This window comes from Hyperolius riggenbachi, chromosome 5, assembly GCF_040937935.1.
Source record: "Hyperolius riggenbachi isolate aHypRig1 chromosome 5, aHypRig1.pri, whole genome shotgun sequence".
NCBI lineage: Eukaryota > Metazoa > Chordata > Amphibia > Anura > Hyperoliidae > Hyperolius > Hyperolius riggenbachi.
The window spans coordinates 278,053,416-278,078,970 of NC_090650.1; the positions used below are offsets into that span (position 1 = coordinate 278,053,416).

General features: G+C 41.7%; 1 long non-coding RNA gene across 2 annotated transcripts in view; it reads right to left on the minus strand.

Moving 5' to 3' along the window:
• The window catches only part of LOC137518749 (uncharacterized), a 70,098-nt gene that overhangs the window by 22,543 nt on the left and 22,000 nt on the right, over positions 1-25,555 (minus strand). Inside the window, exon 1 of one of the 2 annotated variants that reach the window (XR_011020893.1) lies at positions 23,859-23,956. The exons of the other annotated variant lie outside the window; for it this stretch is intronic. This is a non-coding gene — a long non-coding RNA (uncharacterized lncRNA). Of the gene's footprint in view, positions 1-23,858; positions 23,957-25,555 lie in introns of those variants that run through there. 2 annotated transcript variants of the gene reach the window in all.

Sequence of the window (25,555 nt, forward strand, 5' to 3'; positions counted from 1 at the left end):
AGGCTGGGGACGCGAGTGATTCTTCGCGTTCCTGGCCACAATAGCGCCATCTATGCTGCTATAGCATATATCATATACCATATAGCAGCATAGAGGGTGCTAATGTGTCTGGGAATGCGAAGAATCACTTGCGTCCCCACCCGGTCAGCTCCTGTCACCGAAACAGGAAGTGGCTGCTGGCGGGGCCAGGAGGATCGGAGGGAGACAGTGAGGGCACCGGACAGCTGCAGGGGGCTATTGGAAGCCCCCGCTAACAATAACATGATAAATTTAAATTTAATTGCAGCCGTCCGATAAATAGCGTAACGGCTTTCTATATTACGATAAATAACAATTGTGCCCACGTATATTGATGAATAACAATTGTGCCCATTTTTGGCCTCAACTTTTTCAACTGCTCCTTGTACTACTGTCCTCCAGGAAATGCATTTGTAAAATAAAGGAAAACCTGAGAATGCCCCATGAAGAGATGGAATGTTTGTAAACCTGTCAGTAAAAAGTTCAGATTTGTCAAATTAATATTACCTACTGTAAATACATAGGAAAAAGGTCATTTAATATGCATTTTCCTCTAGTACAAATGCACCTCTTGAATGTATGGGTACACAAGTATTTTAAATTGTATAGGTTCCTTGTAATATCAGATGTTAAAAAGTATTATAGAAATTAAGCCTATATAAAAAACATATATTTTGCAGTTGTTGAGTGCAGTGCTACTAAAAGATTGGAATATAAATAATAAGGTTACAAATCCATAGCAGCTAGTCAGATTGCATACATGCAAAAACAGCCCCAGGAAGTTTGGGTGCAGGGTGAAGCCAAAAAAGTCTCACCCTGCTCCTGCAGAATTCTCAGCGGCGTTAAATACTATTCCCTCCCCCAAGGCCGGCATGGACTCGGGGTAAGACGTAATTCAGTGGGAAGCTATACTATGCTATTACTGTCTGAGCCCGCTACAGCCGTAATTTACTTTACGGCCTATGGTGACACATGATCCACCCAAATTTCCTGCGCCGCTTTGTGCAGTTTAGAGTTTGGTTTAAAACACAGTAAATACTTTGAATCCTGGTTGCTATGAGTTAGGGCTGGTTCACACTACAAGAGCTTTTTCTAAGCACTTGTGATTTTAAAAGCTCTTGCTTATGTAATTCTACGGGTGTGATCCCACTTGAGCAATGTGATTTTATAAAAACCTCCCATAGCATTGCATTGCATTTCATATCACTAGTGTTTAAAAAGCTCTTGCAGTGTGAAGCAACCCTTATTGCACTTTGCCATGTTATGCAAGTCAGAGAGGCACCTATCATGCTTTTTGTTTTTCTGGAATGGCTTTGAACTGGTACAGCCACTAATGACCTGTTTTGTCAGGTAGATTTTTTTTTAAATAAAATTGTACGTTTCTTATGCTGTTATACAAACTTTTTGGTTTTAGCCTTTGAATTCTGCTGGGTTAGGACCCAGTCTAGAAATGCTCACTGGATGCCTAGCAACAAGTTAAAGAAGCTACTGACCAGGTCAGTAAGTGAAAGGATAATTATAGGTCATCAGAAAGTCAAGAGGGTTTTTCAGACTTGCTTTTGATAGGGAGTAGAAAGTTCATGTGAGCAGTATGCAGCAGTAACAAGGGTATAACATTTTACTCTGTAAATTGGAGATAGAAGAAATAATCCATCTGGAATCTGTTTATTGAATTAGTATAATGTGCACATAACTTCCATGCTACTGTTTAGGATTTTATATATTGGTATCTAATTCCTCTACTTCCCACTAGTCATAAAATATGTAATATATGTTGAATGTTTTAAACAACGTGCTTGCACCTCTCTTTTGTAGCCACATATGGCCGTGGCTTGACCTGTGCTTTCTAAAATGAACGTGATCCAAAGCAAAGCTACCTAAGAAAAAGGTATATTCATTCTGTATCCGCATAGCTCTATGTTGTCCACCTCATTATTTGCAGTCTATTTAATCACTTATTTAAAATGTTGGATTTTGACTTAAAGAGAACCTGTACTGAGTAAAAATATTTAAAATAAACACATGAGGTAACTTCAAATGGACATTACATAGTTACCTTGCCATCAGTTCCTCTCAGAAGCTCACCATTTTCTTCTGACAATAATCCCATCCAGTTCTGACAATATTTTGTCAGATCTGAAATATATCAGTTGCTGTCAGTAAAATATCAGTTGCTGTCAGTTAAAGCTGAGAGGAAAACGGATGTACCAGGTAATGTCCATGTTTCCCTATGGCTCAAGTGGGCGATGTTACAGTTTAACTGTGTGCTGACCAGAAAGCTGTTATGGGTAATGGCTATTTTCAAAATGGAGGACGGAAAATTCCCTTGATCATAGTGAACAAATAGGATGCGGGACAGGAGAAAGACACTGAGGAGTAGACTACATGGAAGGTAAGTATGACTTGTGTATGCTTATTTTGACTTTTATTTTCAGTACAGGTTTTCTTTAAGTCAAATATGTATACAGGACAGAGGCTTGCTACGATTCTCCCTCCTATCACTCTTCCAATCCCTTCTCTTCCTCGCCCCTTAAAGCGAACCTTAAGTCAGAAAAAAATGACTTTTACTCACCTGGGGCTTCCAATAGCCCCCTGCAGCTGTCCGGTGCCCTCGCCATGTCCCTCCGATCCTCGTGTCCCCGTCAGCAGCCACTTCCGGTATCGCCATCAGGAGCCGACAGGCTGGGAACGCGAGTGATTCTTCGCGTTCCCAGCCACAATTGCGCCCTCTATGCTGCTATAGCACATAGCCTGAAGCATATAGCAGCATAGAGGGCGCAATTGTGGCTGGGAACGCGAAGAATCACTCACGTTCCCAGCCTGTCGGCTCCTGACGGCGAAACCTGAAGTGGCTGCTGCCGGGGACACGAGGATTGGAGGGACATGGCGAGGGCACCGGACAGCTGCAGGGGGCTATTGGAAGCCCCAGGTGAGTAAAAGTCATTTTTTTTTCTGACTTAAGGATCACTTTAAGGGGAGTGAATGGAGCTGGAGCAGGGAAGTGGAGGGAATTGGAGGGTGATAGGGGGGAATACCAAACATCCTTTCCTCTTCCTTTCTGAAAATCTGACTTTAGCCGTAGCACGTAAGTCAGTTTTTTCAAGGAGTGATTTTACAGACCAGGGATAATGAGGAGAGGAATGGACAACAATTGGCCTCAATTCACTAAGCTTAACTCCTGTCTTTAATAACTCTTCTGAGCTGTTTTACAGCTATCACTATGGTGATATAATTGTGATAACTGTAAAACAGCTCAGAAGAGTTATTAAAGACAGGAGTTAAGCTTAGTGAATTGAGGCCATTAATGGTTTGTGGATCCAGCATGAACACTAGGCATGCTCGGAATTCCAATTTCCCGTTCCGCGAAATTCCGCATACTGCTGATCCGAAATTCCGTTACCGTTTCATTCCGGCGGTATTCCGGAACTGTTCCGCAGAATTCCGTCTAACATTTTTAAAAACTCTCTCTCTCTCTCTCTCTCTCTCTCTCTCTCTCTCTCTCTCTCTCTCTCTCTCTCTCGAGAGAGAGAGAGAGAGAGAGAGAGAGAGAGAGAGAGAGAGAGAGAGATATTTTAGTTTCTACGGAATTCCGCGGAAATAATAAAATTTTCGCGGAATTCAGTTTAAAAGGTTCAGCAATTCCGTTTCGACTAACGGAATCGGAATTGACCAAATTCCGGCCGGAATCACAGAATTAACAATTCCGCGGAATTTACCGCACATCGCTAATGAACACACCTCTGTGCTTATCTTAGGTAACTTTGCCTCAGGTCAGGTGTACTTTAAAGTGAACTAGGGACGAAAAGTATAAACAAATTATACATACCTGGGCCCCGATGTCTGCAGCTACGAGAACCAGGTCCCTGCACTGCCGTCAGTCAGAGCCAGTCTAGCGAAAGAGAAGTGCACTGTTCACGTATCACGTAGGCTGGCTCCGATGATGTCAATGACGGGTCCAGTTCTCGTAGCTGCAGACATCGGAGGACGGCGGCGTGGGAGCGATCCAGGCGGATGGGGCTGCAGGAAGCCCCAGGTATGTACATATATTTTTTTACTTTTCCAGTCTCTGGTTTCCTTTAAGTAATCTGAGCACCATGCAGGGCTGTATTTACCATAAGGCACTGAAGGCACGTGCCTACAGGCTCCAGATGATGGAAAGGCGGCTCACTCCCTTCCCCAAGTGCCACCCTTCCTCCTTCCCTTTGCAGAGTCCCAAGCAGAGTGTAAATGGGAAGTTACTCAACCGGTTCTCGGCATTCCACTGACCAGATTTCCCTTCAGCTGGAAGCACCTATAGCTACCTAATACTTGGGGGAAACTTCTAGCTACTTAATACTAAGGATAGCTCTGGCTACCTAATACTAAGAGGCACCTGTTGCTGCTTATGAAGGGCAAGAGAAGTAAGGGAGAAGTGACAACTGGGACAGCCAGCACACTTGTGGTGTGGTTTCGTAGGTACATGGATGGTGAAGTCTAAGGTGCCAGGACATCAGTACCTATAGGCTCCTGTGATGTAAATACTGGCCTGGCACCATGTTGATGCTATTCTCCATAACCTCACACACTGCATTCTGAGAGAGGGCGTGGACGGTGCTATTGTTTATCTCCATCTCAACATCTTTAAATGGAAAAGGGAAAAGTACAGGCTGCCACTTGCCCTTCCCCTTACAATACTTTTTAGGTAGGGTCAGATCTGGTCACTTACTCTCACTCCTGTATTGGGCCAATAAAGTATTAGTAGCTAAAAGTGTAGAACCTGTACAGCCAGGCTCCCAGACATTTGAGAGGGAGCATAGCAGCCTGCTACTACTGTAGAGTAATGTGACCCAAGATTATTAGAAATTGTATGAGATGAGTGGGAATTCAAAAACAACTTAAATACTACTTAGTCAATGGGCTGTTCACATCAATATGTTTTTCTAACCCCAGAAAAAAATGTACTCTTGTGGAGTTTTACGTGTTTTTGCATTCCAGTCCATGGGCGCCCGATCCTGTACACTTTTTCTCCTAAGTATTCTCCCAGTAGATCATTTTTCATCTTCTGTTTAAAATAACTGCAATTGAAAAAGTATCAAAAAGTAGGTGAAAAAAGTACCATCAAAATTATTCTGAGTATTTTCTTGCTTGCTGGTGACTTAAATAATGTTTATTTTATGAGAGAATCTGCTCAGCTGCCTGTGCAGACAGGCAGCGTTTTGACCACTGTTCACGTTTGCATTCTGCAGGTCTCTTTAAGAGAGACCTTTCGTCAGTTCTGCAGCTTGCTGCTGAGGAATTTGCATACATTCGTTATGCAAATCCCCTACCTGCCTCCTGTGATGACTGGCAGTATAAAGGTTGGGATTACCCACAGTCCTTTGCTGGTCATTCCTTCAGGGTTTGTAGTATACACTCCTAGTGAGTGTCAGCCATGCTACTTCTCGTTGAAGATTAGTTTAGAGTTATTCGTGGGACTGCGCTAGGCAGATTCCCTAGTCTAGTTAGGATTGTATTATTTGTATTGCCTGTTCTGTCTGTCTGTGGGGTGCTAACCAGAGCAGCGGTTGCTACTGGTAGGCCCTTCTGTTCTGTTATTATCTTCTCTGGATCGCACTAGTCTCTTTGCGCTAGTGCTGTGGATCCTTCTGTTCTGTCTCCTGGGATCGCGCTAGCCACTTTTCGCTAGCGCTGGGGATCCTTCTGTTCTGTCTTCTGGGATCGCGCTAGCTACTTTTCGCTAGCGCTGGGGATCCTTCTGTTCTGTCTTCTGGGATCACGCTAGCCACTTTTCGCTAGAGCTGGGGATCCTTCTGTTCTGCTACTCTGTACCTGGATCGCGCTAGCCACTTTTCGCTAGTGCTGTGGATCCTATCTCTCGCTTGTCCCTGTTTTCGTGTGTCTGTCTTGTCTGCTACGCTTGCTGGAGGCTCGGTGAGGTAACCGTTAAGCAAGCGCTTGCGTCCTCTGTTTCATGTTTGTCTGTTAATGGTTAGTTAGGCGTGCTTGTCTCTATTGTGCTTATCACGTGGAGACCACGCATAACCGCGTGCACTGTTGCGAATGAGTGCGGTGTTCTTGCGATTGCGTTTCCTACTTCGTTTCTGCCATTGTGTGTTCGCCGTCGCTGGGTGGCGACTAATTTGGTGGGCACATATTGGTTCTGTCCCTTTGCTCTGTTCCCTGTGGGCTATCCAGCCCTGCCTGATTGTACCTTGTCCCGGATCTGTACAATTCCCATTTGGCATCTGTGGCTGTGCAGCGGCTGTGTTCACCTGCACTCCACAGCGCCATCTGCCGGTGGGAATTGCCCTCTGCGGGTGCATAGCACCTAGCCTGGGTGTCCGCAATAATACGCTTGTGGAGGAAATCTGCCGCGTCAGCGCACGTCTGGTGCGCTGGCCACAGAGACGATTCCACAATCGTTACATTTTAATACATATTTGTATTACTTTTATTTTAATTACAATGTGTGTATTTTAGTTATTATCTGCTTGTGATAATTACCTATTGAATAGAGTGGTTGTTAATTTGGGCACCACTATAGACCTACATACATGCATAGATTGCCACCCAATGTGGCAAACATATGAATCGAGGGATGATCTGATCTGAATCTGATCAGGGAGGGATCGAATCCTTCCATATACTGCACACAGATTTTCTATAAATTTCTCCATGAAATCTATTGAAAATCAATCAAACCACAGTTTGAGAAAGTTCAACGTTATAGGCCAGTGATCTGCAAACTTGGCTCTCCAGCTGTTAAGGAACTACAAGTCCCACAATGCATTGCAGGAGTCTGACAGCCGCAGTCATGATTCATAAAGGCAAATGCATTGTGGGACTTGTAGTTCCTAAACAGCTGGAGAGCCAAGTTTTGCAGATCACTGCTATAGGCCATAAATCTGATGCCACTCCTTCACCACGTCCCATTGACCAAAATTTTCTGTCCAGTTCAATTGCAATTTTGTTTGATATTTTTGCTGAAAATAAACGATCGAAATTATGATCAATGCGGCATGTTTTGCTATAGATTTCTGACAGATTCAATCAGAGTGTTCAATCAACAAAGGAAAATCAATGCATGTATGACTTGCTTAAAGCGGAATATAACCCTGCATTTCAACTTTGCTCTAAAACATTATTTACAGCATATTATATGCAAACAGCATTTTTTTTTTACTAGACCAGCATTGGAAGGGTTACACAGGGCTTTAACCACTTCACCATTGAGGGGTTTTACCCCCTGAGCACCAGAGCAATTTTCACCTTTCAGCGCTCCTTCCATTCATTCGTCTATAACTTTATCATTACTTATCGCAATGAAATGAACTATATCTTGTTTTTTCCGCCACCAATTAGGCTTTCTTTAGGTGGGACATTATGCCAATAATTATTTTATTCTAAATGTGTTTTAATGGGAAAATAGGAAAAATGTGGGAAAAAAATTATTTTTCAGTTTTCGCCCATTATAGTTTTTAAATAATGCATGCTACTGTACTTAAAACCCATGAAATTTATTTGCCCTTTTGTCCCGGTTATAAAACCGTTTAAATTATGTCCCTATCACAATGTTTGGCGCCAATATTTTATTTGGAAATAAAGGTGCATTTTTTTCAGTTTTGCGTCCATCCCTAATTACAAGCCCATAGTTTATAAAGTAACAGTGTTATACCCTCTTGACATAAATATTTAAAAAGTTCAGTCCCTAAGGTAACTATTTATGTATTTTTTTTAATTGTGAATTTTTGAATTTTTTTTTTAATTACAAAAAAAAAAAATGGGGAGTGTGGGAGGTAATGAGTTAATTTTTTGTGTAACACTAATTTATTTCTATGTAAAAAATGCTTAGGGTGTAGTTTTACTATTTGGCCACAAGATGGCAACAGTAACTTTTTGTGTATTGCGTCCTGCGAGCGTCCTTCCGGACGCTCGCAGGAAGTAGTAGGAGGCTGTGAGTGTTTGTTTTTTCTCACAATGATCGCGCTGCCCATCGGAGAGCAGCGGATCATTGTGGGGCTTAGATCAACGAACGGGAATGGATTTTCCCGTTCATTGATCTCCGGGCGAGCGGGCGGCGGCGTGTTTACTAGCGGCGGGCGGCGGGTTTACGAGCGGGAGCGCGGGCAGTGGCGGGAGCGCGGAAAGTACGGATTTCTCCGTCCCTGGGGGTTAAAGGATGGAAAAAGGGACGGAGAAATTCGTACGGGCGGGGGTAAAGTGGTTAAAGTTCCTGGAGATTTCTGCAGACGCATCCGAAGCTGAAATAGATACATTTTGTTTACATAAATATATCTAAGTGTTGAATGTGACTCATCTCTCTGACTGAGAAGGAGCTTGGAGGACAGCCAAATAGTGTGTAACATTTATCAATAGATACATGTAACTAAATAGAATGTATCTATCTGAACTTCTGCATATCTCTCCACGGAACTTTAAACCTCTGTGTTTAACCCTTCCAATGCTGGTCTAGTAAAAAAAAATTCTTTTTGCATATAATATGCTGTAAATAATATTTTAGAGCAAAGTTGAAATGCAGGGTTATATTCCGTTTTAATGAAGACTTCTGGCTATGTGCCACTTGCTAGTGCTGGGGGTATTGACCATGACCATAGTACATCAATTCAGGCACAAGGCCTTAGCTATTCCATAACTGCAAATGTGGCTTATTTAAAGCTGAATGATGGTGCCCAGATATGCCCTACAGCCAATAGCTGGTGCCCAAATTATACACCTGCAAATGAAGATGATGAAAGGCGAGTTTAAATTAACGTTAGAAGTCAGGATTAGGCACTAGTTTAGGAGGGTTAGTGTTAGGGCATTGGTTAATGGGAACTTTAACCACTTTGTCCTCCTTGACGTATAAAAACGTCAAGGAGGACAGGCGCGCTCCCGCGCGCTTCCGCGGCCGATCGCGCGCGTGCACGCGCACTCCCGGCCGCGGAGTCGGTAGCTACGGAATCAATTTATCGGGCTATGGAGCCCGATCATTGATTCCTCTCCCCCGCTGAAAAAGCGACAGCTTCTCTCGGAAGCTTCGCTCTTTCTGAAGCTGTGTCTCTCTAAGCGTACATTGTACGCTTAGAGTGACGTCATGTAAAAAAAATCAAGATTGCCATCTTGTGGCCAAAAAGTAAAACTACAAGTAAATTCCCCAAAACATTACAATACAACAATATTTCCCCAAATAAGACACTTTTATATCCCACCCTCCCAAAAATGCCTACATAAAATGTTTAATAAAAAAAAACAAAAAAAACATTACTATAAAAAAAAAAAAACATAAATGTTTACCTAAGGGTCTAAACTTTTTAAATATCTATGTAAAGATGAAATATTTCTCTCTATTTTTTTTTTTATAAGCTTGTAAATAGTGATGTATGCAAAACGGAAAAAATGCTCTTTTATTTCCAAATAAAATATTGTCGCGATACATTGTGATAGGGACATAATTTAAATGGTGAAATAACCGTGACAAATGGGCAATAACAATACGTGGGTTTTAATTATGGAGGCATGTATTATTTTAAAACTATAATGGCCGAAAAATGACAAATAATGATTTTTTTCATTTTTTTTCTTATTCTTCCTGTTAAAATGCATTTACAGTAAAGTGGCTCTTAGCAAAATGTACCCCCCAAAGAAAGCCTAATTGGTGGCGGAAAAAACAAGATATAGATCAGTTCATTGTGATAAGTAGTGATAAAGTTATAGGCTAATGAATGGGAGGTGAACATTGCTCGGATGCATAAGCTGAAAACGACTGAGATGTTAAGTGGTTAATGTATCAGTTAAGCTTAGGATGGTATGGTTAGGAATCAGGAAGGAGTGCACATTGGAGGGGCATACAAATGAGTTGGGCGCAAGGCAAACCGAATGACCGCTCTCCCTGCTGTCGTTAAACTCCCTGGCGGTGTTACTATTCCCCTTCTGAGTTGTAGCAACTCGGAGGAAGGTGTAATTTGGATTCTGGCGATTGTCAGATGCCCAAATTACTCTTGTGCGTGGAGCGCATCATAGCATTGCTACTATGACGGCGCACAGCTTCAGTGTTCAGCGTTGAGAGCCATGCACTGCTTCGATTGGAGGCAGCTATGCTTTTTCAATGGAGTTGTACACAGTTGTGTACTGCTGCTGCTACTTGTCTGCTAATTAGGCAATTGCTGCAGAACTAAGCTAAGGCATTGCTATCTGCAGTTGAGAAATAGGTTAATTAAAGTTAGGAATCAGTTAAAGTCATGAACTTAGATTGAGGCATAGAGGAAGGAGTTGGTTTCATCTGTTATGGTTAGGTATTAGAAGCAATAATTTACATTGAGGGTTAAGTTGGCCATAAACCCATTTTTTATTTGATATATTTTTTAATTTAATAAAATGATCAGTTGGTGAAATTAGCTGTTTGTTTTATCCAATAGATCAATTTCGTTCTACTTCTTAGAATGGAAAAAAATGTTCAACAGGGGTTGAAAACATTTCAGTTGTATCTAAAAATTTGAAATATTGTTTTTGTTTAGGACATTAAAAATAAAATAGTTTTAGAGTGTGTATACCGGTATATCACATGAACCTAAATTGATAATTGATTGCGGGGAAGGGTAACAGTATGGCCTAGTTCAGAGAGGACAATACGGTGACATCGGGAGTTTGAAAAGTGTGAGGGGTTCAGCTGGGTATTGACTGTGCATAGAATTGTAGAAAGATTAATTCTGAAGATTGTCCAGGCAATTGTTTCTAAATACACAGATATTGCTTTTCAGCACCTGTTAATTAAAAACAAACTCAAATTACCAGTAAGTTGTTCCTGACTAAAGGTAAACTTTTTTTTTTGGTTGAGGCATTTTCTCCGTGTTGCTTGAACTGCTCGGTACTGGAAAGACGTTATATAATTTCAAGTTAGAACAAAATGTGAAAAAAGTTCTGAGGATAGTTTAATGCATCTGGGCCTAACTCACTCCAAGTTTACCAGGCCAGAGAACCTGCATTCCATTCAATCACTCAATCAAAGAGACTTTCTTTACATTCCCTTTATTTAATTGAGTGGCAAAGGGGACATAGGTTTTGTGAAGCTTGTGAATAAGCACTTAAGTTATGAACCTGTGTGTGCTGTTTAGTGTCAGTCATGGCTCCAGAATCAAATAGTTACTAAGTGTGCAGTTAACTATTAACATTTAAACCCATGTAAATCCTTTTTTGGTCATGTTCCTAGCTCTACTGTTGTAAGATTGTAAGTCATATGGGGAAAAAAACTGCCCGAACTGTGCTACTTGAATGAAGTGCCAAGAATTAATAGGAGTGCATATTAAACAAAGAGACTCAGTGCCCGGGAATACACAGGAGTGCATTGTTATCAGGCCACCACTCCGAGGAGTTTCCTGAACAGGGCGACCTCTAGTGTTCAGTCATGATGTAAATCCGTTGCCAAACAGATGTTGTACATAGTGCATTGGCACCATGACAGAAGACCCTGTAATCACTGCATACAAATAATTACTAGATTGTAGTGAACCTAAAACAAATGATTACAAACGTTAAAACTGATTTTATGCATTGAGGGATACAGGTGGAGAATTTCGGTGCAACTTTGGTCTGCTGAATTCACTTGTCACTTTCCCCAGATGATATACTAACGCAGGATTATGTATGTTGATAGAGGAAATTTGTGCCGTATAAATAATAGTAGAGGAGATCCTATAACATCTTTTGCTTGTCCCTCCTACCAGTTTTCTTCATATGATTATTACTATTAGATTAGATAACTGAAAAGATTAAACTACTTTTCTATTTTGAGTGCAGATTACTACGTATGGTACTAATACAGGCATGAGGCGGATGCATCCTCATAATGTCGCTTGGTTTGCCTCTTTTGATGACTACGCCCATAAAAATTCTTGTCTACAGGTAAAACTCGAAACATTAGAATATCGTGCAAAAGTCCATTTATTTCAGTAATTTAACTTAAAGGGTAAAACTAATATATGAAATAGGAACCTTTTGCAGGTGTTTTGGATTAATTAGCTCATTAAAGCCTGACACTTAAAGCCTAGAATATTGAATATTTTCACAATATTCTAATGGTCTGAGATTTTGATTTTAGGGTTTTCATAAGCTGTAAGCCATAAATATCAAAACTATAAAAAATAAAGACTTGAAATATCTTGCTTTGCATGTAATGAGTCTATTTCATATATTAGTTTCACCTTTTAAATTAAATTACTGAAATTATTATTATTATTAATTTATAAAGCACCAACATATGGCGCTGTACAAAGTAAGAAACGAACATGGGTTACATAATAATACAGACAAATGGAATACACCAATTTACAAAATACATAATTGGTGAGAAAATACATTGAAATAAATGTACTTTTGCACAATATTCTTTAATTTTTTCGAGTTTCTCTCACGTATATAAAAGAGAATATGTTAAAACAGCATTCTCATAACAACTTTAAAGTGTATCTGTAGGGGGAAAAGTGCTTCAATAGGTACTTACCTCAGTAAGTATCCCTCCATCTCATGGTTCAAGTGCTGGGACCCCCTGAACCTACTGACTAGGACTTGTCGGTGGTTCACAGTTGCACTGCGCAGGACGGCTTGCGCCAGTGCAGCAGCACAAAGCCACTTGGGCTCGGTTTTCTCTGTGGACCACAAGCAGCTCTGGGCTACTGCGCAGGTGTGAACGGTCATGCACTTAGTGCAGACACAAGCAGTCATGCCTCTGCACAGTGCGGCTGCGCTCATTCATGGACTGCAGAATGGCTGCAAACTGTCTGAGGGCCCTGGCAAAAAACAGTGGTCTGAAGGAAGATGTGGGAAGCCCCTGAAAGATCCATAAGCTTACATCTATCGAAGTAAGTATCTGACTTTTTCCCTTTTTAAAGTTACAGGTTCTCTTTAAGCCTTTGTTTTTCTTTTCTTTTCAGTTACTTCACTTTCTACCCTGTAGTCAGCAATGCACATTATTTCAATTAAAAGTACCTTAATTTAAAAGAGATTTCTCACTGTGGGGTACTGAGGACACTCTTGTAGCAATGTACAATTTCAGAATAGAAAAAATGTCTATTAATAATGCTATTGCAGGCAGCATGGCGGCGTAGTGGTTAGCGCTCTCACCTTGCAGCACTGGGTCCCCGGTTTGAATCCCAGCCAGGGCACTATCTGTAAGGAGTTTGTAGTTTCTCCCTTTGTCTGCGTGGGTTTCTTCCAAACACACCAGTTTCCTCACACATCCCAAAAACACAGATAAGTTAATGGGCTTCCCTCTAAATTGGCCCTAAACTACAATACATACAGAGACATAGGACTATGGTAGGGATTAGACTCTGAGCCCCCCTGAGGGACAGTTAAAGGGGCACTACAGCAAAAAACTGTAAAATTTAAAATATGTGCAAACATATACAAATAAGAAGTACATTTTTTTCCAGAGTAAAATGAGCCATAAATTACTTTTCTCCTATAATGCTGTCACTTACAGTAGGCAGTAGAAATCTGACAGAAGTGACAGGTTTTGAACTAGCCCATCGCTTTATAGGGCATTCTCAGGGATATATTTATTTTCAAAAGCACTTAGTGAATGGCAGTTTCTCTGTCCAACTGCCCAAAAAACTGTGTAGGGAGCAGGGAAGCTGGCCAGCATCATTGTTTAAATCCTTTTTCGGGAATATCTTTATAAAGAATAAAAGCCTTGCTGAGAATCCCCTATGAAGAGATGGACTAGCTCAAAACCTGTCACTTCTGTCAGATTTCTACTGCCTACTGTAAGTGACAGCATTATAGGAGAAAAGTAATTTATGGCTCATTTTACGCTGGAAAAAAAGGACTTCTTATTTGTATATGTTTGCACATATTTAAAATTTTACAGTTTTTCGCTGTAGTGCCCCTTTAAGTGACTAGACAATATACTCTATGCAGCGCTGCGTACTATGTCGCGCTTTATAAATACTAAATAATAATAATAGTTCAGTGTGGCCACAAAGCCATGCTCTCCCATTTCAGTTACTAGAGGTACACTTAAAATTTTCCTGCGCTAATGAAAAAGCAGGATACTTTAAACTCTAATGCCTCTTTTATCATTATTGTAAAATGTATCATTGCTACACCAGCTGTGAGTGAATTATTGCTATTAAAGATTATCTTTCCATTTTTCAGCAAGCTATGATTTTCTGTCACTTCTTTGAAACTATGGTGACAGGTCACTGGTTGGCGTACAGAATGCCCCCAATTAGGGCAGGGTTGAGGGTCTCGGGGGAACAATAGAAACAGACTTCAGTAGAAACCTGCTCTCCCAATAATCAGCACTCAAATGAATGGACACGCAGTTTATTAGCACCAATTTTAAGACATTTTAAACATGGACAAGATAAGAATACGTACAGCAATAATAAGCATTCCAAATCAATTCTCCACAGTCTGCTAGAAACAGCTGTCTCTGCATAAATATTTTTATCTAACTTCTGTTTAGGAGCAGTGATTCTAAAGGAGTGTACACCAAATATTGTCTCCCGCAGTGACTCAACTCCTTAGGCGATAAATCAGGGAAGAGTGCTGTACAGACTTACCAACGGGAGTATAAAAATGACCCCCCCCCCCCAACCCTTGCCATTGCAGGGGAACCCAGGAGCGAGAGGTGGGAGAAACAGTCCAGCAGAGCAACGGCGCAGTGGAGCGTTATATATTACCTGGTCTCGGTAGCGATACAGGTCCTTTTCACTTCCTGTTTGGTTTAAGTGCCTTGCAACCAGCCATTCACCATCTGGCCTCTGGCCCTGACACATGACATGGGACTGAAGCTGCATGGTTATTGAATGCTGGCAGGGGGGGCACTGTAGTGTCGGCAGAGTCAGCCATTATTAGCTACCTTGGCTGAGTTCCATCTAGCATACGTACACAGCCAGGGCCGGTTCTAGACTCTTTGCTACCTGAGGCAAACTTGGATTAACCCTCCCCCCTCCGATTTGGAATGATCACACAGCACCCAACAATTTAATTTTAATCTGCTTCATTTAATGTTCTCACATGACATGCTGCAGCGCAACACTATAGCACACTGGCTTGCTGTGAGTCTGTGACAAGTACACTGCTCACCCTCAGCCACTCCATTCTTCCTCAGGACAGTAGTGCCACCTCCTCCCTTCTGCTGTGCAAGTCAAATGAAACACTGCTGCTCTCCGGCTTCCCCCCTCCTCACTCACTGTCAGACTCCTTACACAGCACAACAAGCTGCTTTCCCCCAATGATGACCTCTTCACCTCACTCTCCTCTCACTTCTCCTCCTACTTTGACTGCTGGAAGTGTAAACACAGTACAAACATTCTGTCCATGTAATCTCTGCTACTGATGCAAATGTTTCACCTTGCTTCATGAGAGAGCCGGGCCGGCCCTGTACACAGCATTAGATAACTAGAATGCTTATTTCTTCAAATGTAAATGTAAATTATGGCTTACCTTTAATGAAAGACATTGGCCTGTAGGAAAACAGTTTATTGATCAACAATGATGCATTTTGTGAGCTTTACCCTGCTTCCTCAGGTCAATAATTTGCTTTTAGCCTCAGAGGTTGCAGGATTCTGAGACTACTAGAAGCAAGTTACTTACCTGAAGAAGCGGGTGACACCCCTGAAATGCATCATTTTTCTTCTGCAATCAACTGTTTTCCTACAGACCTTTTCTTTTCACTTTTTTTAATGTTTTTTTTTTTGGTGCAACTCCTCCCCCTCTTACCAGTGTTAATCCTCTGTTGGGCGGTAGATATTTTATGACCCCCATAATCTATCACTATTTTTCTAGAGTGCAACTGACTGGAGAACCACAAAGGTTTCCTCACATTCCCGGTGGTTGCAATTATGGCAGTCCTGGTTTGTGAGTACCCTTATTTTATACTGCTGCTATGGTATATAGCTAAATAGCTATAGTAAACTATATTCGGCCTCCTTGCGTTTCTGTGTATTTTTGTCTTCTCAGAGGACTCTTATTTGATCTTCTGGAACCTCCTAAGGTATTTCTTATTTGGCTCGGGGGGCTTTTACTGACCCTAGAGAAAGTTAGAGGGGATGAATCACATCATCATATTTTTTCAGAGAAAAGGGAAAAAAAGATGAACTGTGTTCCTCACGGCTGTAGGAGAAGTTTGTGGCATAATAATTTATACCTATATGCAGAAACAAGTCAATGCTGGTGTAACATAGTTCATAGCAATGCCATGGGATAACATTAGCAGTTACTGCAGCTGTAGAGTTGCAGGGGATATCTTTGTGTGTGACACAGCCCTTAGAAAATAGAAAACTTTGATCAATATCCACCTTACTGTCATTGGATTTTATTAGTTTTCAATAGTAGTTCCCATCTGAATATGATAGTTGAATTTACATGCATGTTCTGCTTAGCACTGCTGCTTTTCACTGGATTAGACAAGTCTAGTTGGTAAAATGATAGTGACAGATGAAACATTAGACAAAGCGAGAAGCAGACGGAGGAGCATCTCCAGAACCTGCTCCCTGGCAGTGCGCAAATCACCACCTGCAGCGGATACTTAAACTATAAGCTCGAAGCTTAGCCTAGCTGTCTGACTTCCCTCTGTGTAATGTGAAAGGAGGGGCAGGGAACACCCATATCAGTCTGACATGTATTTACAATGTATACAGCAGCATGCTTCTTACAGTGTGCCAGTATAAGGGATTACACCAAATTCACACGAGGGGCAAAACAAGATTTTCCTCATGGGACACCAATGTACAAATGGACATGTTGAATGGACCCTGTGTCATCTATAGGATCTTTTCACTCTTGTCCCATTTGTGAATAGTGTTGATGTTCAAACTCTGCGCCACGTGGTTTCGAAGCCTGAACACCCGCATTTAACTCCATATCAGCACGGAACAGCAGAACAGGTGCATTTCATTCAACTCCAATACTTCCTCCTTCTAAGCTTAAAGGCGGAAGTATCGAAGTTGAATGAAACACACCTTGTCCTGCTGTTCTGTGCTGGAATGGTGCTGAATGCGGGTGTTCAGGCTTTGAAACCACGTGGTGCTGAATTCGAACACCAACATAAGTTAAGAACATTTCCGCTGCATTGGCAAAATGCAAAGTCCTAACACTGCGTGATTTATCTGGACACAGCATGGTTAATTGACGTGTCATGATTTGACATGTTCTGTTAGAATGGACACCATGATTACATGTACGAACACAACGGATTGTGCATGGGATCTACTGTGCCACCTGCATTGTCTATCTACCCAGAGTGTGAATCCTGCATTAGTCAGCATGCTACATGCACGCCTTTTCTTACAGTTATCAAGGCTTGATGATTGTTGCTGGAAACAATAGTTTGAGATCATTTTATCATTTCGAGTGACCAATGTCTGTACAGGTGGCCTGGTTGTGGCAATTGGTTTTCCTGAAAAAGTTTGTATGACGGCCACTATAATTCCTACAGTAAGCTGTAGCAGGTCTCCTCCTGCTGATTGTCATGCTTCCTGGTTGCCATAGAACAGTATGGGATAAGCTACATCAGTTGGTGGGAAAATATCTCCTGAAATAATCAGAAAAGGTAATTTCAGGCAACATTTCTCCCAAGTGTGTTCTAGCCTTAGTAACCAGTCAGTTAACCCCCATATCAGAGACAAGTATGCCTGTCTAAATAACAGAGGTTCCAAAAGCCACTGCTTCACAAGAGATCCTATACAGAACCGGTGTTGTGTTTTGTGCTGCACGATCCAGCTTTGGTAAAATGGAAAATCTGTCAGACACGAAGGGTTGGCATGCGGAGAGCCAAATGCGAGCTCTTTAGTCAAAAAAATCAGCACAAATGATTAGAAAAAGCTTTTTCTTGGCTTGCCATGATTTACTCAGTTTCTCTTTTCCCTAAATATAGTTGCTATGTTAGCTCAGCACATTGCATGTACAAAAATCCCAGCTGGCATAAACATTTATATGCTAGTGGGCAGAAATATTCCAGCTGCTAAGTGCTTTACTTGCTGTATTGCAAGCAGGGCTATAGTTATGCGCCATGAAAGCAGACCTGAACTCTTGCACAGCACACAATTAAACGTCTTTATTCTACGTATAGTTGCTGAAGAAATTCACTTCCCTGTGTTTGCTTAGGCAGATTAACATGTCTAATTAGTTCTTATTAGTGACTGTGAATAGACTGCTGGAGAGCACTGCTGAGGTAGTTCTCCATATAGTAAACAGTGAGGCTTAACCCTTTCAGTGCCTTTTGCATAAGTGAAACCAAGTAAAACTTCAGTTTACTTTTAAGTCTTCCATAAATTGTAAGGAAGACTCTTTTTTTCCCATAAAGGTTACCATGCTGTGGCTATTCTATTAGAACAGAGAGGAAGTTCTGAGTTTAGTTCCACTTGAAGCTTAAGGCAGCCTTGAGTGTTGTCCCAAGGTGTGGGCAAAAGCATTAACCCCCAAAACACACGCGCGCACACACACACACGCACACACACACACACCCGCGCGCGCACACACACACACACACACACACACACACACATACACACGAGCGCGCGCACACATACGCACGCACACAAACACACACACACACCCGCGCGTGTGCGCACACACACGCACGCACACAAACACACACACCCGCACGCGCACACACACACACGCATGCACGCACACACGCACACACACACCCACGCACGCACGCATGCGCGCACACACACACACTTTTTCCAGAACATGGTGAGAATGGTGCTATAGTAGTGTCATCTAGGGTCAAAGAAGCTGTGCTAGTGACCTTCCTGCCACCTATGATGTTGGTATGTTATTATGAGCTTCTGCTGACACGCCACAGCACACTCCCTACTGTGTGCTCTACAAACACTGTGCAACCTGTGCAACACTGTGCAAAAAAAAAAAAAAAAGGACAACTGATGTGCAAGGTAATGTCCATGTGCCCCTATGGCACAAGTGGGCAATTTTACAGTTAAACAGTGTTCTGACCAGGAAACTGTTATGGGGAAATGGTCATTTTTAATTATCACAGTGGACAAACAGGATGCGGGAGAGGAGACAGAGATTGATGAGCAGACTACGTGGGAGGTAAGTATGACCTGTGTATGTTTATTTTGTCTTTTAATCTTCAGCTCCAGTTTGCTTTAAAACAGGTTACTGCTTATCGAGAAAGGTTAGATAAACTGGGTTTATTTAGTCTAGAGAAAAGACGCCTTAGAGGGGATCTAATTAACATGTATAAATACATCAGAGGGCAATATAATACCTTGGCGGATGAGCTTTTTGTCCCTAGGCCTTCTCAAAGGACTAGAGGACATGATCTGCGCATGGAGGAAAAACGTTTTAGCCATTTATTTAGGAAAGGGTTCTTTACAGTAAGAGTGATTAAGATGTGGAATGCATTGCCACAGGAAGTCGTTATGGCAAACTCTATACCTGCATTTAAAGGGGGCTTAGATGCTTTCCTTGCGTTGAAAGACATCCATGGCTACAATTACTAGGTAATGCCTAATGATGTTGATCCAGGGATTTTATCTGATTGCCATCTGGAGTCGGGAAGGAATTTTTCCCTTTAGGGGCTAATTGGACCATGCCTTGTAAGGGTTTTTTCGCCTTCCTCTGGATCAACAGGGATATGTGAGGGAGCAGGCTGGTGTTGTACTTTATACTGGTTGAACTCGATGGACGTATGTCTTTTTTCAACCAAAATAACTATGTAACTATGTAACTATACTGTGCATAATAACACCATACAACAGTTGTACAGGGTAGGTGCTTGTTGTGCAGCAAAGATTTCTAACAGAAATCTTTGCTTCTAACTAACTGTATTATAGGCGTCACAATGACACGTCAACATCAATCAATGTAAGAATAGAAGAACAGGTTTTTTTTTTTTATTGTATGTCACTTTAAAAGAAAATAAGGAAGAATAACTGATTATTCATTTATCTGAGTTACAGACATGCAGTTTTGATGTAAAGACTAGTCATTCATTTTATCCTCCTAACTGTACAGAGTTAACAGGTTACAGACGCATTGTTTATGTATCTGTTTTTTTTTCCTTGCTCAGTATTTTATGCTTGTGATCTGAACAAGTGCTTATTATATGCTGTAGGCATAATATATTTTGTATCACATTCTTCACACTGAAATTCAGTCCATGTTGATGTTCTGGTGAGAAAGATGCTTTTCAAATGGATTGTCTTTCTACAGGCAGTAGAAAGAGACCAATTACTATAAGAGAATGGGAAATGTTATATTCACTACTTTTAAACAACTGCTAACATTTTCCATAGCCTAAGAAAGACAGCTGAAGACCTCAGTATGAGGCAGTGGTTCCCAACCTTTTTGAAGTTGTGACACATCACACCGAACGCTCAGATCTCCGTGACACATCACATATATATAGGTAGTATAGCTGCCCCAGTATAGGTAGTATAGTTCCCCAGTATAGGTGGTATAGCTGCCCCAGTATAGGTAATATAGCTGCCCCAGTATAGGTGGTATAACTGCCCCAGCATAGGTAGTATAGATGCCCCAGTATAGGTAGTATAACTGCCCCAGTATAGTTTCCCCAGTATAAGTAGTATAGCTGCCCCAGTATAGGTAGTATAGATGCCCCAGCATAGGTAGTATAGTTCCCCAGTATAAGTAGTATAGCTGCCTCAGTATAGGTAATATAGTTGCCCCAGTATGGGTAGTATAGCTGCCCCAGTATAGGTAGTATATTTGCCCCAGTATGTAGTATAGCTGCCCCAGTATAGGTAGTATAGTAGCCCCAGTATGTAGTATAGCTGCTCCAGTATAGGTAACATAGTTGCCCCAGTATGGGTAGTATAGCTGCCCCAGTATGGGTAGTATAGCTGCTCCAGTATGGGTAGTATAGATGCCCTAGTATGGGTAGTATAGTTCCCCAGTATAGGTAGTATTGCTGCCCCAGTATAGGTAGTATAGCTGCCCCAGAATGGGTAGTATAGCTGCCCCAGTATGGGTAGTATAGCTGCCGCAGTAATGGTAGTATAGCTGCCCCAGTAATGGTAGAATAGCTGCCCCAGTATGGGTAGTTTAGATGCCCCAGTAATGGTAGTATAGCTTCCCCAGTATGGGTCGTATAGCTGCCCCAGTCTAGTTAAGGCAGTTAAGTGGCAAGCCTGCTTCTCCCTCTGTTCCTGCGGCCGCCGATTGTTTTTCCTTCTGAGCTGGCGGCCGCTTCCTCTATGCGGGTATCTGGCAGCCCCCTCTTCTCTGTCACAGGCTCTTCCCTCCCTGCTTATCCTCGCCTCCTCTCTGTCCATAGTTAGATAGCTACAAGAAAATGGCCGCCGATGTCCGCATTTGTGTCTGCTCTAATTACAAACGGAGCAGAGGCTTGGAAATGCAGGGAGAGACAGAGCGGGACAGCGAGCGGCGACACATACCCGATGCTGCCGTGACACATGAATGTGTCGCGGCACACGGGTTGGGAACAAGTGGTATAGGGTCTGGTTTACTTCCCATCTCTGAGCTGGAGATAAGAAGTGATATTGTAGAACTGGCTAGAATTTATTAAAAATAATCAGATTTTAAATGGCAGGAACATACAAGCTTCAGTTTGGCCATATTGGGCCATAGCAAGTATTACTAAAAGAATAATAAGTTAGTGGATGTATGCTGTATGAGTGATGTTTGACTGCTCTAGATATTATTTTTCATCACCACACCCCCATCATGCACTAGCCATGTATACCCCTAAAATTCATATGCAAAAAATGTAATTGTAGAATTCAAACCACACTGATCCTTTCTATCGTCACTAGTTTTTCTTCATATTAACATTTTAAACTAAGAAATATATCAATTTAAAGGACAGAAATAAAGTTAAACACCTTTTTCAGTAGAACAATACATATATTTACATAAATTTATACATCAGTCCTGAAAGAGGGAAAAATAAAGGAGAAGGAGGGACAGAGGGATTTGGATTCCAAAGAAGGACTGTCCCTCTGAAAAAGAGCTATGCCTCCAGCATCCCCCACAGAGGTCCACTGTGATCCAGGTCAGTGTTTCTCAACATTTTTTACAATGTCATATGAAAGAGCAAGTGGCAGGGAGCAGTTATAGTTACCTATTCTGGACGGCTTCTTCTCTTGCTCCTCCAACAGCTCTGAACTTCCGACTGGTCTCTTGGGCCCGATCACATCCGATCATATGAAAGAGACTCTTCTATCACCCCTCTTTCACCTCTGGGCGGCGCTGTAATGCAGACATGGTCTCCTGGATCCTGATCATGTCATATCATGTGATCAGAACCGAGAAGACTTGTCTGGTATACATGCCACTGTGGTGGAGGAATAAGGAGCCAATCCAGCCGCCTGGACAGGTAACTATACAAGGTACCTTCTGCCCACTCAGCATCCCCTGCATAACCTGTCAGGCTGGGGAAGTCACCTTTTTCCAGTGGCAGGGAAAGATTCGGCCCTGCAGCCAAATAAAGTTCAAGGTGAACGTCGATTATTGGTTGGGAGGAAGTGGCAGTTCCCCTCTTCTAAGCCCCTTCTTAGGAACGTACCTTTCACTATCATTCCCGATACTGTGTCACTACACACAGTGCACAGGAAAGCTGTGATGTTTGTGCACTTCGGGATAGTTGTAAATACTTGTGCAGCCTAAAAATGCTCTAATTAATGGAAATGAGAGAACTTAAGGCAATAGATCTGATCTTGATTGACTGGCAATTGCACAGTGCTGTAGCAAGTAAAAAACATGAGTTTGGTGTCACCTTCTCTGACCCACCTAGGAACATCCACATAGGTGGATTTATAGAGCAGTTGTATGAGAGAATTTTCATATCACACAGGAGAGCTGGAATAGACGCCTTCTATTGTGCTGCTACAGTGAGGACAATCTGCAACAGTTTGACATACGTGGAAAACCTGGACTAGAAAAAAAGAAGATTCATAGCAGATAAGTGCATTTTTATTTTTTTATAAACCTTGACTTCCCTACTTGACATTAGAGCCTTTGCTGTGGACCTATGCATCCATTGTAACTAATCAGTGCACATATAGGTAAACGTAAAGGGAAAAATCTCTGCAACATGGACAGATACAACAGAAACAATCTTGCAGGTGGCCATACTCTTATAGAATTGCAGCAGATTCAACCATCAGATAGATTTCTGTCAGATGCCTATTAAGTCGAATCTGACAGGAATGTATGTGACGTGTGCCACACAGTAGAAACAGAATTCCAGTAGACTTCAGAATGAAATGCAATCCAATGCAACCTTATGAACCATCAATCGGCTGCCAGTAGGCAATCGACTCAGATCTTCCATCCTGACCGATTGAGCAAATTGATCAAAATCAGCCGCAAATCGATCGGTCCGCTGATTCGAAAGACTGATCGATTCCATAGAAAACGACCAGTGTATGGGACCTTCTCTTCCCCACTCTGTCCAAATCAAATGAAATTGCTTTGTGTAGAAATAAGCTTTATAGTGTACCTAAATAAGTGTATAAATATCCAAATTACTATCACCTGCAAGGATCAGTGTCAGTCCTTTGGGTGACATGCTATGGAGGGGAGTAGAGGGATGACAGCCTTGTGCACGATGGAGTGGCTGCAAACTGGAGGGGTGAGGAGGAAAATGGATCTTTCGGTACCTCATTACTGCAGCTGCACACCCACTAGATTCCTGGCAGAGACGGTCTAACTGCCTGTTTTGGGCAAGAACCCTCCATCATGTATACAAGGCTTTACTCAGGAGCAGGGCCGGCTCTATACTTTTTGCTGCTTGAGGCAAACTTGTGAGGATGCCGCAAATGCGAACGCCGATGGCCAATTTCTTGTAGCCGTGCTGTAATAGACGGAGCAGAGGACGAAATTTAACAAGCAGTGACACATACCCTGGGCTGCTTTGGAGGTCCCATGTCCGGGTGGCCGCTCTTCTAGACAGACAGGCGGCAGCAAGTCTGACAGCAACAGGCCAGGCACACTCTTCTGTTCTTGTTTCTGCTGGGCGTCGCCCACACACTTCCGCCACCTAAGGAAGCTGTTTCACCCCGTGTCATGGGCAGGACAGCCCTGCTCAGGAACACATTTGTAATCAACAGCTATGGGTTAGTTCTCAAAGATAATTCCACACACACATTTTATTTGCACATCTCTATATGATTTCTGGAGATACTGGCCATTTAAGCTGTGAATATCAACAATGCAGTTTGAAAACTTAAACTTGCTATGACTCTGTGGCTCAAACCCTGCCCTCCTAGAGGAGCTTAGAGGCAGGAGATAGCCCCTTCATGTCTGACTCTGAAAGCAAGTGTCAAATGTTATTAAAGGATATTAAGCTGTGCAGGATGTAGCATTTTCAGAAATTGCAGAAAGTTAGATGGTAGCCTCAGGAAAGAGAGGCGGCACATTCTACAGCGCTGTCCAGCAAGGTGACATGACACTGTGCATTAGTAAGACAGTTATTTAGGTATAAAGAACATTGCAGAGATAAGATCAAATGAAGGGAAGTTTAGTTCAGGTTTGCTTTAAGATGTCATCATAAATCCTCCATATACAGCAGTGCTTGTCAGAATTGCCACAGACTATACCCCTAATGGTGCCCATACAAGGTACAATTTTTTCATTCTTTTTTCCGATTAGATAATTTTGTTCGATTATTCCGTTCAAATATAAAGATTTTTCCAACATTTCTGATTGGGTTTTTATTGAAAAAAAATTGTTTCTTTTTCTTGATCGAAAAAGAAGGTTTCTTTTTGACTTTCATTCAATTTGATTGTTTTGGTGGAATAAATGGTAAAATCTAACATTTTTATTGTACCATGTACAGGCACCATTACTGAAACATAGTACATATATATATGGTAGGTAGGATTTATTTCTATTTTTCTGTCACTTACAGTAGGCAGTAGAAATCTGAAAGACTTGGTTTCGAATTAGTCTATCTACTCAAGGAGGATTCTCAGTATTTCATTCATTCTTTACAAAAGGACCCATATAAAGATGCCAGCCCGCCTCCCTACTCGTTTGCACACTTTGGCAGTTGGACTGAGCAACGTTTAGTGAATGCTGTTGACAAATGAAAAAAACCCAAAAGAATCCTCTATGAGTAGATGGACTAGTCCAAAACCTGTCAGATCTGTCAGAAGTTTAATAACTACTGTAAGTGACAAGGGGCATAGGAAAAAATATATAGTGCATTTTAGTCTTGGACAAATGGGGGCACATACCTATTTAACTATGGTGTAATTGCCTTCTTAAAACAGAAGGAAATTTGCAATAATTCAGTTATAAGTGAACATTTGTGGTTACCCACAATGCACTACTACTAAATATGCAAATTATCCCTTTTCGCCGTTGATTAATTTGCATATTTAGTAGTAGTGCATTGTGGGTAACCACAAATGTTCACTTATAACTGAATTATTGCAAATTTCCTTCTGTTTTTTTTTAGAAGGCAATTACACCAAGCTTTGCTTTTTTAGTAGGAGTGCTTTTTGGTTCCTTTTATCCCCCTATACATTCCTAGTAGTTTGGGTCACCCTGAGCTGCTTGGTTACTCTATTTAACTATGTATGTCATTTTTAACACA